The sequence below is a fragment of the Anabrus simplex genome, chromosome 4 (genome assembly GCF_040414725.1).
Source record: "Anabrus simplex isolate iqAnaSimp1 chromosome 4, ASM4041472v1, whole genome shotgun sequence".
Classification (NCBI taxonomy): domain Eukaryota; kingdom Metazoa; phylum Arthropoda; class Insecta; order Orthoptera; family Tettigoniidae; genus Anabrus; species Anabrus simplex.
This window is the reverse complement of record NC_090268.1, coordinates 280757331-280775541: the sequence shown is the minus strand read 5'-3', so window position 1 is coordinate 280775541 and position 18211 is coordinate 280757331.

The following is an 18211-nucleotide window of genomic DNA, read 5'->3' as shown; positions in this document are numbered from 1 at the left end:
AGCACGCCTTTACCACATCAACCAGGCAGACCTTCAGTGATGTGAAGAATGCAAAAGAAAGTAAATGTTCTCAGTTACAGTTACCTGCGAAATATTTTTACTCAATTACAATTACAAATTATGTTTTCAGTAGGCAAGCAGTAAAATTAAGATTACAATTGCTTTACAGAAAGCTAGTTTTAAGGAAATCGCTGATTGTTTTCGCATGGGCTGAAGTAATACAAAAGTTAGAAAAGAAAAGAAAAACTTACTTCATTTTGCCGGCCTTTTCAGTGGCTATCGTCACGAGGTGAAATTAAACATGATACCTTGAGACTTTCGAAATGATATTACCCCCTAATTTTTATTTTAGTTGAGGATATTTAGTGTTTCAAATAACATGCCACTTACTTTGCAAGTAAATGAATTCGTTCTTAAAAATCTCATCGCTAAGCCTCAACTCTTTGGGGGAAAAGTACATCTTCGCAAATATGTCGTACAGGGGACATTGAAGAACTATCCGTGTGTAATTTTACGAACATCGTTGGGATAAGTATGATGTCGTTGGAAGTACTCGAGAGGAATTTCATCCAGCACTGATGAAGCTACGGGTTCTGCTATAGTAGAATTGAAAAAATCATCTTCTTCATAATGTTCTCCCTATTTCTGCTTCCATGCGATGTATATCAATTACTAATACTGTATGTAAAGATAACAATTTTAATTCAAGAAATAAAATACAAGTAAAACTTTACATTTTTGAAAATTTTATTTAATAACTGTTAGGTTCTTTCGGGCGTCCGCCTCCGTGGTGTAGTGGTTAGTGTGATTAGCTGCCACCCCCGGAGGCCCGGGTTCGATTCCCGGCTCTGCCACGAAATTTGAAAAGTGGTACGAGGGCTGGAACGAGGTCCACTCGGCCTCGGGAGGTCAACTGAGTAGAGGTGGGTTCGATTCCCACCTCATCTATCCTGGAAGTGGTTTTCCGTGGTTTCCCACTCCTCCTCCAGGCAAATTCCGGGTTGTACCTAACTTAAGGCCACGGCGCTTCCTTCCCTCTTCCTTGTCTACCACTTACAATCTTTCCATACCCCCGCAAGGCCCCTGTTCAGAATAGCAGGTGAGGCCGCCTGGGCGAGGCACTGGTCATCCTTCCCAGCTATATTCCCCGACCCAGAGTCTGAAGCTCCAGGACACTGCCCTTGAGGTGGTAGAGGTGGGATCCCTCGCTGAGTCCGAGGGAAAACCCACTCTGGAGGGTAAACAGATAAAGAAGAATAAGGTTCTTTCGGTCTGCCGAAACTATCTTCGAGAAAAGTTAAAGAGAAAACATATGGGAACAGTATAAGACCTGCAAACAAACGAACTTAATTAAATTACATTCTCAATGACTTACTCAAAGTTATTTTTCATCATACTGAAAAACCTAACAGTTGTAAATTAACTCAGTCGAAACTGAAAAGAAATGGCCTCAGATATTACAAACTTTGAAAAAGTAACGATTATAATGTACCGGACCCAGGGGTAATAACCCACTAGGACAATGCCTCTATTCCTGTATAAACATCCGACTAACTCAGGGTTAGGCAGAGATCTGGGTTGGTTGTCGATGGGCCAGGCTAAAAGTCGAAGTTCCTCACTTAAATACACCGACTGACAGAGCAAATGCAACACCAAGGAGGAGTCGTTCGAAAGGGATGAAAGTTGGGGAAAAAACAGAGACGGCACGGATGAATAATTGATGTTTATTTCAAACCGATATGCAGGTTACACAATGCGCACGGCATCGACTCAGTAGGATGTAGGACCACCGCGAGCGGCGATGCACGCAGAAACACGTCGAGGTACAGAGTCAATAAGAGTGCGGATGGTGTCCTGAGGGATGGTTCTCCATTCTCTGTCAACCATTTGCCACACGAGGCTGGGGCAGAGTTTGCAAACGGCGTCCAATGAGATCCCACACGTGTTCGATTGGTGAGAGATCCGGAGAGTACGCTGGCCACGGAAGCATCTGTACACCTCGTAGAGCCTGTTGGGAGATGCGAGCAGTGTGTGGGCGGGCATTATCCTGCTGAAACAGAGCATTGGGCAGCCCCTGAAGGTACGGGAGTGCCACCGGCCGCAGCACATGCTGCACGTAGCGGTGGGCATTTAACGTGCCTTGAATACGCACTAGAGGTGACGTGGAATCATACGCAATAGCGCCCCAAACCATGATGCCGCGTTGTCTAGCGGTAGGGCGCTCCACAGTTACTGCCGGATTTGACCTTTCTCCACGCCGACGCCACACTCGTCTGCGGTGACTATCACTGACAGAACAGAAGCGTGACTCATCGGAGAACACGACGTTCCGCCATTCCCTCATCCAAGTCGCTCTAGCCCGGCACCATGCCAGGCGTGCACGTCTATGCTGTGGAGTCAGTGGTAGTCTTCTGAGCGGACGCCGGGAGTGCAGGCCTCCTTCAACCAATCGACGGGAAATTGTTCTGGTCGATATTGGAACAGCCAGGGTGTCTTGCACATGCTGAAGAATGGCGGTTGATGTGGCGTGCGGGGCTGCCACCGCTTGGCGGCGGATGCGCCGATCCTCGCGTGCTGACGTCACTCGGGCTGCGCCTGGACCCCTCGCACGTGCCACATGTCCCTGCGCCAACCATCTTCGCCACAGGCGCTGCACCGTGGACACATCCCTATGGGTATCGGCTGCGATTTGACGAAGCGACCAACCTGCCCTTCTCAGCCCGATCACCATACCCCTCGTAAAGTCGTCTGTCTGCTGGAAATGCCTCCGTTGACGGCGGCCTGGCATTCTTAGCTATACACGTGTCCTGTGGCACACGACAACACGTTCTACAATGACTGTCGGCTGAGAAATCACGGTACGAAGTGGGCCATTCGCCAACGCCGTGTCCCATTTATCGTTCGCTACGTGCGCAGCACGGCGGCGCATTTCACATCATGTGCATACCTCAGTGACGTCAGTCTACCCTGCAATTGGCATAACGTTCTGACCACTCCTTCTTGGTGTTGCATTTGCTCTGTCAGTCAGTGTATAAGTAAATTACAGGAAAATGGGGGTGTAACTCGAATGAGAAACAATAATATGGAGTAGGATGAATTTATTCACAAATATCCCCGACTCATACTAATAGAAAATCAAGTAAATCAAATAATAAAAATGACATTAATAAATTCTCATAATTAAAGAAAGAAATGGACATTTAAACGTTAATTAACCATAGAATTAAACGTGAAATGAAATTTTAAGTACAACAATAAAAAACTTGTAAACTTTTAGAAATGATCTTCTTCTGATTGTCCATTGTTCATTTTATATAATAATAGACGTACGCAAATACTGATAACGTATTCATTTCGGATGGAGTAACACACTTTAAAGTATCACATTAGTACGGGTTTGTAATTTGTTTTGAGTCATCGCAAGATTAAACCTTAAAATAAAAATAAAATTATATAAAAGAAAATTGCGATAAAAGGAAAATTAAGACGCAATGGAACATGATATGAATTATGAAAAATACTAGTGGCACTTCCCTACGCTATATTTACAATGAATAAACATAAGCAAAGCATCACATCTATTTACATCGGATAAAGAGAAGGAAATCTTACGGACTACACTGACTCGACGTGAAACGCGGTTCACCAGAAGGATCTGGTGAGAACAGATTGACCATCAATATTACTCAGCACTCGGGCTGTTCCCCATTAAAAAAACAAGACAACATATCTAAGCAACATGAAATATCATAAAACACCATCCTGTAACATAAAAACATATAATTATTCTTATAAAACATGTGGAAAGCAATGGGCAACATTGCCTTCTTCTGCTGCATTTGCGCACTCAACAGCGCGATCATCTATCACGTATTTCCTGCTATGCTGTGAGCTGAAAGGAAATGTTGAAACTCAACACTGTACTAAGGCTTGGTTTCTGTCCGCCAAGATTGTATCACGGAAATACCCTCTCATTCACGCTGTCTATGTAAATACGGCCAATAAATAAACTTGTGAGGCAATATCATCTTTCTTCGGCTGCACGGAAACTCACGTACAATCGTCCTCCTTCCTAGCATGCTTTGACAATTTACTACACACATCAGACTCAGTGGTCTGGAATCAATTTCCGTCAATTCGGATAACTAATATTCTCTCAGAAGACAATAGCAGGTACATATTCACTGCACATCATTCTTTGACTTCATCAGACATGCAACTGGCCTGCATAATCACTTTATAATTCCGCATGCATTATAACCTCTCATATCTCTTACAATTCTCATCAGCCTTTTCCATTATGAGACCAGGTTCCATTCCTGTACAATCATTGGGCAAAACAGTTTCCAACCTAAATTTGAAGATCCTATTCTTTCAACGTTGTTATGCAGCTCCTTACGGGTCAGCTTCTGAAATACCATGCGTCATGCAGTTTAACTGATACTAACTCTCTAAATGATCAAAATTAAAATTGAATTTACACTCAACGTAGCAAGAGTTTAACTTGGAAATTGGATGAACTTGTCAATCTAATCCTCCTAGCACTAATATACAAGGAAAAATTGGAATAATACTAAGCTAAATTATCAAGCATAAATTAACAACAAATAATCCTAACAACTCCCTCATTATCCCATCTAACTAGTCGTAAATAAAAATAAAAATATAGAGATCATGCATTTCAAACTTATCCATATCTGCCACATTACAGAGGTGAAATATACACATGCCGTCAGGCTTACTTTACGTTAAAGAAACTTCCTACACTAAACTGCACTAGTATTTTAATATAACCCATATAACATTCCATAATTAAAACATGCGCCTTATCTTGGACGACTCTCCGGACACAGGCAGCGGCTCACATCCCTGCTGCGTTAGGTAGTTACTCAATGTTGATCACTGTCTTAACACAAAGAAACAATCTTCCTTCTTCCATGAGTGGTGCCACCTTCTCGCTGAAAGTTATTGAACACTGCAACACAGAAGGTTTGGATGAATATTTCTTCACCGCTCAACTCTGCACGTGCCGAACAACCCTTCTTAAGTATAAACTCAGCCAACACACTGGCACATAAACACTTGAAATTTAATACATTTGGGGTTTCTATTTACAGTTATTGAGAGCAGCTCGCAGTACGGATCGAGAGTTCCTCGCGAAACGTGACCGACACGAAAATATGAAACAACTGAACGTCTCTTTCCCACCTCCAAACTGCGGCTCATTATCACCGTCTATTTATCGGTAGTGAACTTTGCGCTATAATACTGCAATTTAATTCTGCACCAGTTAATTTATTCAACTGCACGACTGAAAACACAGTTTATTGGTCTTAAACCATACACTGTTACTGAATATATTCACGTGGCAGCTTTCACGGACAATTCTCGGAGCACACGGAACAACGTTCACATCACGTCAGCTTCCGCGATCAGAGTGACGCTCTCCAGAGCTTGGGGTGCTAAGGAAGCGTGGCTAACGCCGTTGTATCCATGGGATTCCCGCATGTCTAGACAAACCACCAATCAGAGTGCTTGCCATTCATGATGACATAATATTAATTATCACATACCAATAAAACACAGTTCAAATAATATCAATTTTCTTCCTATTATTTTTATATTGTACTCCTGATTATATTTCACTTGTAGACCTGTGGAAATCCGGCAAATAACAGAATATATTTAGAACAATTGTCCATGTTGGTCAACCTGGGATTATGACTTCGCGCGATGTAGACTCCATATTTGCCACATCCACGCGTTCTCATTGGCTGAATATTTTTCATGGTCAGCATCCTTTACACGTGCCGAGATTTCCCAACTCCTGGTGACGCCAAGCCTTTCCCACGGTCCCGAGGAAGTATCACGCAATATCTAGCGACTTGATGTCTCCATAGACTCCCGGTCTCAGCTATCCTGCGATTCATTACATTACAATATACGACTGAAATTTATACCAATAAAATGTATATATTATGTCAAATAATAATCCGAATATATCTTATGGGCCGTCAGGATACGGCTCAATAAGTAACAGTTAATAATAACGGTATCGTTACAACTAATGCGATTACCTTTTACTCACTTACTTCCCAACTCTGATCCTCTCTACGAGGAAGGATTTTGAAATGGGTGGCTTGGAACTGTATTAAAGCTATATCTTTCTGGAAGATAAATTTTAATTCCTATCTGTAATCAAATCGTGTTAAAGAAAGTGTTATTTTTCGAAATGGGAAGTCACAGCCCAGAAATTCGGCTATGATACAAAGCTATAGCTCTCATAATCTAAGGATTGATGGTCCTCCGAAACTCCAAACCTACTTTGCCAAAAAATACTAGAGTTTATCAGACGGAATATCCACATATTGAAATGTACCTAGACTAAAGATTAGGCGAATGCTGTGACAGCTACATTTCTACTGAAGTTATAATTAGCAATGAACATAGAATGTACCAGTTCTAAGGAAGTTATAACAATAATAATAATAATAATAATAATAAATAATAATAATAATAATAATAATCTTCCTGGTAGTGTTGCGAACAGCCAAGCTTATGTGGAGGAGGAAAATTATGTTGGTGAAATTACCCTTGAGGAAGTGGAAAGGGTGGTAAATAAACTCCATTGTCATAAAGCAGCAGGAATAGATGAAATTAGACCTGAAATGGTGAGGTATAGTGGGAGTGGTGGTGGTGGTTATTGTTTTAAGAGGAAGTACAACTTGGCAACCATCCTCTATATAACACTAATCAGAGGGAAAAATGGAAGGGATCCGACACTTCGAAAAATGAAGATATCGGCCAAAGGAAGACAAGGGCCACGAAGGGCGTGAAAATGAAAGACTCCCTAGCCCTCGCAAACCTAATAGCGTCGGGGTCGGAAAAGAACAAGAGTTGACCAAGGGAGGTCGGATAGGGTAGATGAAAGTGAGGAGCCTGGCACAAGTAAGTGGAAGCATTGCCAGGACTCAGCTGAGGGCCCCGTGGTCGCCGACCCACGCTCCAAAGTTCAGAGCCCCTGAGGCCCCTTTTAGTCGCCTCTTACGACAGGCAGGGGATACCGTGGGTGTTATTCTACCGCCCCCACCCACAGGGGGATGAGGCATAGTGGGAAGGCAGGGATGAAATGGCTTCATAGAGTAGTAAGATTAGCATGGAGTGTTGGTAAGGTACCTTCAGATTGGGTAAAAGCAGTAATTGCACCTATCTATAAGCAAGGGAACAGGAAGGATTGCAACAACTATCGAGGTATCTCATTGATTAGTATACCAGGCAAAGTATTCACTGGCATCTTGGAAGGGAGGGTGCGATCAGTCGTTGAGAGGAAGTTGAATGAAAACCAGTGTGGTTTCAGACCACAGAGAGGCTGTCTGGATGAGATTTTTAGTATGTGCTAGGTAATTGAAAAATGCTATGAGAGGAATAGGCTGTTGTGTTTATGTTTCGTAGATCTAGAGAAAGCATATGACAGGGCACCGAGTGAAAAGATGTTCGTCATACTGGAGGACTATGGAATTAAAGGTAGATTACTAAAATCAATCAAAGGCATCAGGGGATCATTGTAAGTATCTAGGTGTTAATATAAGGAAAGATCTTCATTGGGGTAATCACATAAATGGGATTGTAAATAAAGGGTACCGATCTCTACACATGGTTATGAGGGTGTTTAGGGGTTGTAGTAAGGATGTAAAGGAGAGGGAATATAAGTCTCTGGTAAGACCCCAACTAGAGTATGGTTCCAGTGTATGGGACCCTCACCAGGATTACCTGATTCAAGAACTGGAAAAAATCCAAAGAAAAGCAGCTCGATTTGTTCTGGGTGATTTCCGACAAAAGAGTAGCGTTACAAAAATGTTGCAATGTTTGGGTTGGGAAGAATTGAGAGAAAGAAGAAGAGCTGCTCGACTAAGTGGTATGTTCCGAGCTGTCAGCGGAGAGATGGCGTGGAATGACATTAGTAGACGAATAAGTTTGAAAGGCGTTTATAAAAGTAGGAAAGATCACAATATGAAGATAAAGTTGGAATTCAAGAGGACAAACTGGGGCAAATAATCATTTATAGGAAGGGGAGTTAGGGATTGGAATAACTTACCAAGGGAGATGTTCAATAAATTTCCAATTTCTTTGCAATCATTTCCGAAAAGGCTAGGAAAGCAACAGATAGGGAATCTGCCACCTGGGCGACTGCCCTAAATGCAGATCAGTATTGAGTGATTGACAATTGGGCTCCAGCGAGAATTGATGGTAGAATGAGTTCTTGGCTCACTGTACTTACAGGGGTTAGACAAGGCTGTAATCTTTCACCTTTGCTGTTTGTAGTTTACATGGATCATCTGCTGAAAGGTGTAAAATAGTAGGGAGGGATTCAGTTAGGTATAAATGTAGTAAGCAGTCTGGCCTATGCTGACGACTTGGTCTTAATGGCAAATTGTGCCGAAAGCCTGCAGTCTAATATCTTGGAACTTGAAAATAGGTGCAATGGGTATGGTATGAAAGTTAGCCTTTTGAAGACTAAATTGATGTCAGTAGGTAAGAAATTCAACAGAACTGAATGTCAGATTGTTGATACAAAGCTAGAACAGGTCGATAATTTCAAGTATTTAGGTTGTGTGTTCTCCCAGGATGGTAATATAGTAAGTGAGATTGAATCAAGGTGTCGTAAAGCTAATGCAGTGAGCTCGCAGTTGCGATCAACGGTATGCTGTAAGAAGGAAGTCAGCTCCCAGACGAAACTATCTTTACATCGTTCTGTTTTCAGACCACGGGAGCGAAAGCTGGGTGGACTCAGGATAGCTTATTCATAAGTTAGAAGTGACAGACATGAAGGTAGCGAGAATGATTGCTGGTAAAAACAGGTGGGAACAATGGCAGGAGGGTACTCGGAATGAACTCGATCGATGAAGCTGTACGCATAAACCGGCTTCGGTGGTGGGGTCATGTGAGGCGAATGCAGGATGATAGGTTACCTAGGAGAATAATAGACTCTGCTGTGGAAGGTGGTGGTGGTGGTGATTATTGTTTTAAGAGGAAGTACAAATAGGCAACCATCCTCTATATAACACTAATCAGAGGGAAAATATGGGAGGGATCCGACACTTCGAAAAATGAAGATATCGGCCAAAGGAAGACAAGGGCCACGAAAGGCGTGAAAATGAAAGACTCCCTAGCCCTCGCAAACCTAATAGCGTCGGGGTTGGAAAAGAACAAGAGTTGACCAAGGGAGGTCGGACAGGATAGATGAAAGTGAGGAGCCTGGCACAAGTAAGTGGAAGCAATGCCAGGACTCAGCTGAGGGCCCCGTGGTCGCCAACCCACGCTCTAAAGTTCAGAGCCTCTGGAGCCCCTTTTAGTCGCCTCTTACGACAGGCAGGGGTTACCGTGGGTGTTATTCTACCACCCCCACCCACAGGGGGGCTGTGGAAGGTAAGAGGAGTAGAGGTAGACCAAGACGACGATGGTTAGATTCAGTTTCTAACGATTTAAAGATAGGAGGTATAGAACTAAATGAGGCCACGCACTTGTTGCAAATAGAGGATTGTGGCGACGTTTAGTATGTATAATGATAATAATAATAATAATAATAATAATAATAATAATAATAATAATAATAAAACCACAAATAATCCACTGGTAAATGAACGTCAAGGAAGACCTCAAAGAAATGGGCCTACTACCAGAATACGCACCCAAACGAGACATTTTCAGAACTAGCGTCATGACTTTTGGTACTTTCCGAGATGAGAAACAGACAACTGGTTCAAAGTGGTCGGATGAACGCCCTGTTTGACGTAGCGATCTAATGAAAACCTACTGGGTCAAACGAAAATTGAGTTAACGCCAGAATGTACAAGGAAACACCGTGGTCCGTAATTGGCTGACTAGCGAAAAGTAAATAAATAAATAAATAAATAAATAAATAAATAAATAAATAAATAAATAAATAAATAAATAAATAATGGTTTTACGTTCCACTAACTATTCTGCGGTTATTATTATTATTAGCGTATGGTAACGTACACAAAACAATACAAAAATTAAATATACAGCACAAAATATTATATACATAATTACAAGATAAACACATAACATTAAAAACAATCGTGCAAGCAAAAGGTTTCGAAGAGTTAGATCTAAGTTCTCTAACCATTGTATGGCCTCAGAAGAAGCCACCACAAAGTCCTGGCTGGATCCAGCGAATGCCCTTCTAATGCATTCGGTGGCAATATGGTTGATGGTCTGCTTAACTGCACCACAGTCACAGGCTGGAGATGATCTCATACGCCATTTAAACAACATTCATCCATATCTCCCGTGGTTAGTACGTACTCTGTTGAGGGCTACCCATGTCTTGCGGGGCAAATCAAAGCCAGCTGGAAGATTCTTATAATTGAACAGTGTCTGCCATTGAATCGGAGCTACGCTGTTCCACTCTTGTTGCCAATCAGTTTTTGGATTGAAATCCCTCATAAACAAGTTCCTGTGCTTTTTGAATAGGAGGAGATCTTGATTTGAGGTGACTGAATCTGACGTTAACATCTTTATGGATAGGGAGATCAGGATTGGTTAATATCTTATTGTGTTCTCTATAAAAGTTGTTCAATCTTCTAATTCTAGGAGGTTCTATGTGGCTGAGCACTGGCAACCAGAAAAGAGGAGTAGATTTTACTGTGCCACTTATGACACGCATTGTTTCATTCAAGACCGAGTCGACCTTTTTAGTATGAGAGCTGTTGATCCAAACTGAAGAACAGTACTCAGCTGTGGAAAGCACCAACGCCATAGCTGAAGTACGCAAAGTAGATGCAGAAGCTTCCCATGTGGAGTCAGCAAGCTTGTGGATGATGTTGCGTGACCTTAATTTGGCTGCTAGGTTGGTTAGATGTTTCCTGTATGATAGCGTTCGGTCGAGAGCAACTCCAAGATATTTGGGCTTGGCTTTGTGAGAGAGAAGACTTCCATTAAGTGACACTTTCAAGGTGATATTCGCTTGTCGGTTTTTTAAATGGAAGAAACAGGTTTCCGTTTTACTGGGGCTTGGTTTCAAGCACCACGTTTTGAAGTATGCACACAGAACATCCAGGTCTGCATTTAAAGTTCTCTCTATCACATTAGCATCCACATGCTGACTAATTATTGCCAGATCGTCGGCATAAGCAAATTGACGAGAGCTCGTGACAGGTATGCCTGCAATATACAGGTTAAGCAGTAATGGAGAGAGAACAGATCCTTCAGGTAGACCTTTGTTAAGTACCTTTATTTTGCAGTGATTTGTATGCATGACTACCTGGATAATTCTATTTGAGAGCATATTGTTAATCAGACGCGACATTTGACCACATTTTGTCAGTTTAAAGAACTTATACACAATTCTGTGGTGTACGGACACGACGAGGTGCCGAAATTCTGTCCCACAGGAGTTCTCTTACATGTCGGCAAATGTATCGATATAGAGCCTGCGAACCTTCGAAAACCACGGGACTGAGCCGGAATCGAAACCGTCAAATTGAAGTCAGTAGATCAGGGCTAAACCGTCTGAGCTACTCACTTCGTTAGCCCTTGAATCAATCAGGATTCAAGACAATATTGCTCTATTAGGCTGTATATAATTTGGTTTAAATTTAACTCTGGAGAATTCCCATGCCTCATAACTAACTCGTAAGTTGGTAGCTGCCTGCACTTTTCCTTCGTGTTGCACTATAGAAAGTATAGTATTCCATAGCCCAAACAGTTGACGTCATGAGCTGCTGTATCCCAGACAATGGCCTTCGCTTTTCCTTATTTGTTACCGGGCCCGGTCCACCTGCTGTCGTCTCCAGCTATGGCAGGGTACTTCATACATGGCAGTAATATTATCGCAGGATGATCAGCATGTAAGGGGCTGGTCTTTAAAGTAATTCAAAGTAAAGTAGTCGAAAATATATGCCTTCATATTATCACTCAAAGTATATGTACATGCATGTCTGTAACATTGGAATTCGTAATGTTCAGAATTACACAAAATTTATGTTCTAGTCGTGTTCCTTTTGATGCTACGTGACTTAACAAATGTTTCATAGTACACTCCATATATAACCTTCAGCGAGATAGTATCACTGATATGTTAGCAAATTATAAATTGTACCTGAAAAATTATGCCAGGACATTTTTCGAATACCAATAACATTTTCGATAATAATAATAATAATAACAATTGTTACAGGGATACCGTGATGGACAGAGGTGGAAGAATGTGCGGGAATTAATGCGCGAATAGAGACAATATTAAACAGTAATTAAAAAATTTTTAAATTTGCGATTATATTTCTTTTTTGGATTTTTTTGTTTCTTTTCAAATTTTAAACATGGTTAGACAATAACCAAAAATCAGTTACAAAAGTTTAGCTCGAGAGCTTGAGTAGAAAAAGTCTAGGATAATCAAATGACAACAATATTACAGACTCCTAATTTTCAAATGTAACAAGAGCAATCACTGTTCCATTCAATAACTCCTCTAGGAGACTGAATTCCAGAGTTTACAATACTAGGAGAAGAGCGTCTTTGCTCCACACAATTACTCTCCAACATTTACAAGTTCGAAGCCTATTAAAGCCACAACCTACATTTAACAAAACCCAACAATAGATACTGTATTATTTGCTCAACAGTCGAAAATACATAGGAAAATAGAATGAAAATAGTGAAATAGTGCAGCCAGATGGCCATATAATGGGATACAACAATAGGTTTCAAGGTTACAAAATAAGCATGAAATATTGTCACACAATATACTGCGATTTACAGATGCTCGAGGCGGTTTAGTCTTTGCTATTGTCAACTATGCTCTTTTCCCTGTTACTACACAGTGTTATATGGTATTTGTCGCATGCTTCTCATACAGAGAAGTTATACATTCTTTGTTCGGTTCATGATATTTTGTGTTTTTACAAATTTTGTGATGGAAGCCGTGTACGACCAGTCTTGTGACTGCGTTTCTCAGTTCCCGATTTTCCTGTGTCCATCGTCTATCGGTCATAGCTACACACTTCGTTAGCCCTTGAATTAATCAGGATTCAAGGCAATATTGTTCTATTAGGCTGTATATAATTTGCTTTAAATTTAACTCTGGAGAATTCCCATGCCTCATAACCTCATAACTAACTCGTAAGTTGGTAAAAATCCAGTGGTACGTCCTGTTGCTTCAGATGCTTCTGCTCAAGTACCTTCTCCATTTGCAGGGTAGATGGCAGGTGTAGTTTGAATCGGAGGTCTTCGATGTAGAAAGGTTCCCTTACTAATTCATAGATTAGTCTGGACGGTGACGATCTTGCCACGCCCAGTGCTCTCTTAAGGAATCGTGCTTTCACTCTTTCTATCGTGGTGAGGTCTGTTGTGGTTAGCCTTTCCCATATTATCTCTAGGCCGTATGAGATAGTGGGAGTTATTTTGGCGTGGAAGAGTGTCATTACTGTTCGTAATGAGAGTTTGGTTATGTTCTTCAGATCGTATATTCCTCTGATAGCAGCTGTTGCTCGTTCCTTTATGTGGTGTCTGAAAGAGTGACACGTTGTTTGCAGGGTGACGCCTTAGTTAAGAAAAGAGAAAAGGTTAAAGTTACCGGCCGAAAATCAAAATGTTAGGAGGCAAACACTTGTAATACTTTGGGATTAACCTGAATATCATTAAAATCCTATGTGGGCTTATGGCCTGAAGTTACAGAGGCTAAGCCTATATTACGAAGGTGACTAGATGTAGAGAAAGTTTTCATTTACAAAATTAAGACGTAGATTTTAAAGATCACAAAATCATAGTCACCTCAATATCAAGTTGAAAGGGAATACAAGAGTGTTCTCACGCTTTATTCCCTAAGTTCGATTTTATTTAGTCTGGTTTGAAAGGTTAAGTCTAGATATGGAAGTTTACATTACTATATAATTTTCAAACCTTCCCCTCGAGCCAGCTTTCTGAGAGTATTACATTCTTAAAAAATGTCTGTCTTTACCTTGAGCTGTTGGACCTCCCGTAGATGGACGAGGCAAGTCATCCCCTGCCTCCTGTACTAACACACACTACTGCTGGACTGGAACGATCAAAGACAACATGGCCCGAACGGTCTCAGCTTTTATAGCGGAGAGAAAGAAGGTACCAGATTTATCTGTGCCGAAGCCCTGAAACACCCCGATTTCCATTGGAAAACCAAATAAATATCAAAATTTTCTCATTGGTGAATTAAATAAATGTACAAAATTCCCTACTGGCTGCAATATTAAGTTGGCGGGAAGACATAGAAGTGTTGATAAGTTTTGAACACAAAAGCAATTTACAAACAGTTCAGTTTACCAACTAATGACAACAAAATTTATTTTGAAATTTAATTGTCTATCCTCTCATCAGAGGGAGCACCTAGGTAGACAGTAGAGACCTCTGTCAAAGAACGTTCAAACTTATTGTATCACTTACATTGAAGTACAAGTTACAGGTGACCTAAAAGGCGCTTAACTTAAATACATGGAGCGGGTGTACCTCCGGTATAGTAATAATAATAATAATTATTATTATTAATTATATTATTATTATTATTATTATTATTATTATTATTATTATTATTATTATTATTATTATTATTATTATTATTATCTCCATTTCTTCTCGTCAAATTTCACCAAGTCATTCTCCTCTCAACAATTTGTTTTAAATTTATTCTTAAATTTATTCTACTCCTTCTCCAAGACTGTTTCAGAGACCGGAACATTGCTAGAATAGGCCATAAGCGGCATGAAGGCAGAGTGGAGAATGGAGAAGCTTCCCTTAAAAGAAGCACACACGTTTCGTTTTAACCTTTCCATTATTATACTTTTTGCGTTATAAATTGGAAGAAAAATATTTTGGATTTGTAAAAGTTTACATTCTTAGTTTATATGAAACAACTTTCTGCATCCTTGATATTGCAAATATTTTTGGGTTGGGAGAGGGGGGAATGTACAGATAGTGTACTCCAACAGATCTTATTTGCAGGTATTAGATCCTAGATACGTCTCACATTCGTTACATGTGTAATTACGTTGCGGATAAATTGATGTTCACTTCAATACTTTATTAAAATCTTCAAATCTTTCCCTTTGTCGTATCCATAAGTATCCATATCCGATAGGTTTGCTTGAAGTTTTCAGCATAGACATTTTACTGCACATTTCAGTTTTTGTGCCAGCAGGCAGGTAGAGGTGGAACAATTGCTTGGCCCCACGTTCTCCAGATTTAAACCCATTGGACATAGTCCTTTGCGGGTATGTAAAATCATTGGCGTATTCGACTGCTGTTGACGCTGTAGGAACTCTCCATACTTGAAGTGTGGGTGTATGTCAGACATTACACCAGGCAATTTGTGTTGTGTTCGGAATTCAGTGCAAAGAAAACCATAGGCCTGTATTTAGTCAAGACATGGACATTTTCAAAACTTTCTATGTCAACAGAGTGTTTCGTTGATTGCTAAAGACGTAGTTGAGGAATGTCATTAGTGGGAAAATAATATGTGTTGGAGTGCACTATGAACAAAGCCTCATAACTCAATAATTAAACATTTTTTACACTCGTGTGATTTAAACCTCACTCTCGCACTATGTGTGTGAGGAATCCATTCCTGAAGTTTTGGTCAGGTATTCCGGTTACACCCTGAAATTGTTACGTCCAGCTGTTAGAAACGTAGTCCGCATAGTTTCACGGTCGTTTTATGAAACGTTGACGTTGAACTTACGTGGTGAATGAGCGGAGTTCCGAAGTAGTGACAATATCAAAGTAGTGACTTTCTGTGGTGAATCATTTGAAAAGGGAGATAAAACAATAATCCCCGAGTCAAAATCTTCGACCGATAGTGAGTAATGAGAACAGAACAATTGCGGAAGTATTATTTTTCACAAAACAGTATAACTTGGAATCTGATAGCTCAGTGATATCCAAAGATGTGACAGTGACACAGCAGGTGAAAATTATACAGGCGTGTTGCAAATAACAGAAAGGCATGAGTAAACTTGCTCCAGCGCATATCAACCGTCTCCGCGTAAGGAGCCAAAGTATTAAAACATTGGCTTTCTTATGTCTCGATGGATAACATCTGTTTGTTCTGTAAAAGAAGAAAGGAGGGACCGTTGATCTAGATGTTAGGCCCCTTTAAACAACAAGCATCATCAAAAGAAGAAAGAAGGAGTATTGGTTTTAAATCCGGGAAATGCATGGTTTACTGCATTATTACTTGTTCAGACAAAGATGGATCTCGAACGATCAAATTTCGACAGATACGACGGCATTAGCAGCAGTTAATCTGTGAATTAAGGTTTGCAATATTGTAAACATGTATATACTTCTTATGTCGATCTATATATATTCACTGAAGTCGATTTGTAGCGATGTAGAAAGGGTGTGTTTTCCATTATAAGTTAATTAATATTTTACATCGATAGTAACTCCCAGCAGGAGGGCACCTGCTATTGTAATCATTACTCTCCACATCGACTTTAACTGGCAGTAGGAATGGGATCCTTCTCCAACTCCTTTGTAACTAGCATTAATAAGGAAGAACTGCCATTTTAATTAATAATTCCCTTCTCGATTTGACTGGCAGAAGTCAAGGGAGCATGCAATTTTGTTCAAAACTTCCGTAACTGGTTGTGTTTGGGAGTAGGCAACTGTGCCCGCCATTATAAACAACCGATCTAAAATGTGACTGGTATTAGGCATAGTGGCCTTGCTATTATAATGGAAACTCACCAACTCGGTGTGACTGTCATTAAGAAAAGGGGCGTGTCATTATAATGATAACAGCACAACTCAATTCTTACTGGCAGTAGGGAAGGTGCCTGCTATTATAATAAAAACTCCTCAACTATAATATGTCTGGAAGTAGGAAAGGGCGCCTGCCATTGTGACGAGAACTCCCCAAATCGATTGTGACCGTGCAGTAGGGAATGGGGCGTCCCAGTATGATGAAAACTTACCTACTCGATTGTGAATTGTAGTAGGCAAGTGATCCTGCCGTTACCATCACAACTCCGCAACTCGCACTTAACATTGGAAACAACGTATGGGAACCTCCCCCTGCTGTTTCTGGATAACGCTAAGAGACATTCAATTAAAAAATCTTATTCCCTGCATGTACAGTAATTTACTTCTATACCCGTATACAATGTGGAATGCCCTAGCGAAGCACGGGTATATTTGCTAGTATATATATATATACAGTATATATCTTCCACGTGAGCGTGGAATGTGCAACCAGTGAACGACCGCTGCGAGACCTCTCATTTGCATTGTGTACCTCCCCGTACTTGATCCACGCTTTACACACACCTCAATGAGTCATTCGGTAAACTCTTACTGATTATGGCTTACCTAAAGTAAAGAAACTATCTGGTTTCTATCGAAATCGCATATTCACCGACGTCAGGAACCTATAACCTCGATGCTTGGCCTCTTAAAATAATCGATCAAATATCATCATTATCGTGTTCGTTTATGGGCATGTCTTAGAATTGTTGAAGTACCTGTGAATTCTCAAACTTCTACCAGCAGGTATGATTACCATATAAACAGCCAGGTACGCTACCATGCTTGCTTCATTGTTATATGTCTTGTATAACTTGCTAGCTGTCTTTTGGCCGCACTCACGGCACCTCTCTAGCTACCACGATCTTGTATCGGCAAGCATCAATCTCCCGTTAACACTCTAGCTAACAGGCCTCTCATCACACATCCGCTAGGTCTCCCCAGAGGCCGTTTCTTCGCCGGACTTCCCTTCTAGATCTTCTTAATCACTCTGTTAACTGGCATGCGGTCAACGTGTACAATCCACTGGACTCGTCTACCTCTCATGACTTAGTTGATATTTGGTCTTCCGTAACGGACGTGGATGCCTACATTGCTTAAGAGCCTCCGGACTCTGTCAATGAAATTCAGGATCATAGATTCGCCGCAATACCTTATTCTCAAAACCTGCTACGTGATGTCGGTCAAGTTTAGTGAGGGACCATATCTTGGAACTGTGTAAATATACTGGACGGATAACAATCTCATAGAGGCGAATCCTTGTTATGTTCGATGGAAGACGCAGTTGAAACAAAGACAGGCAAGGGAAATATGTGGTTTCTGCAGATGTGATGCGACTTTTGACGTCTTCCTTGCTGGTTCAGCGTGGCATCCAGGTATTTAAAATCTGTAAGCTTATCAAAGATTCTGTCCCCAG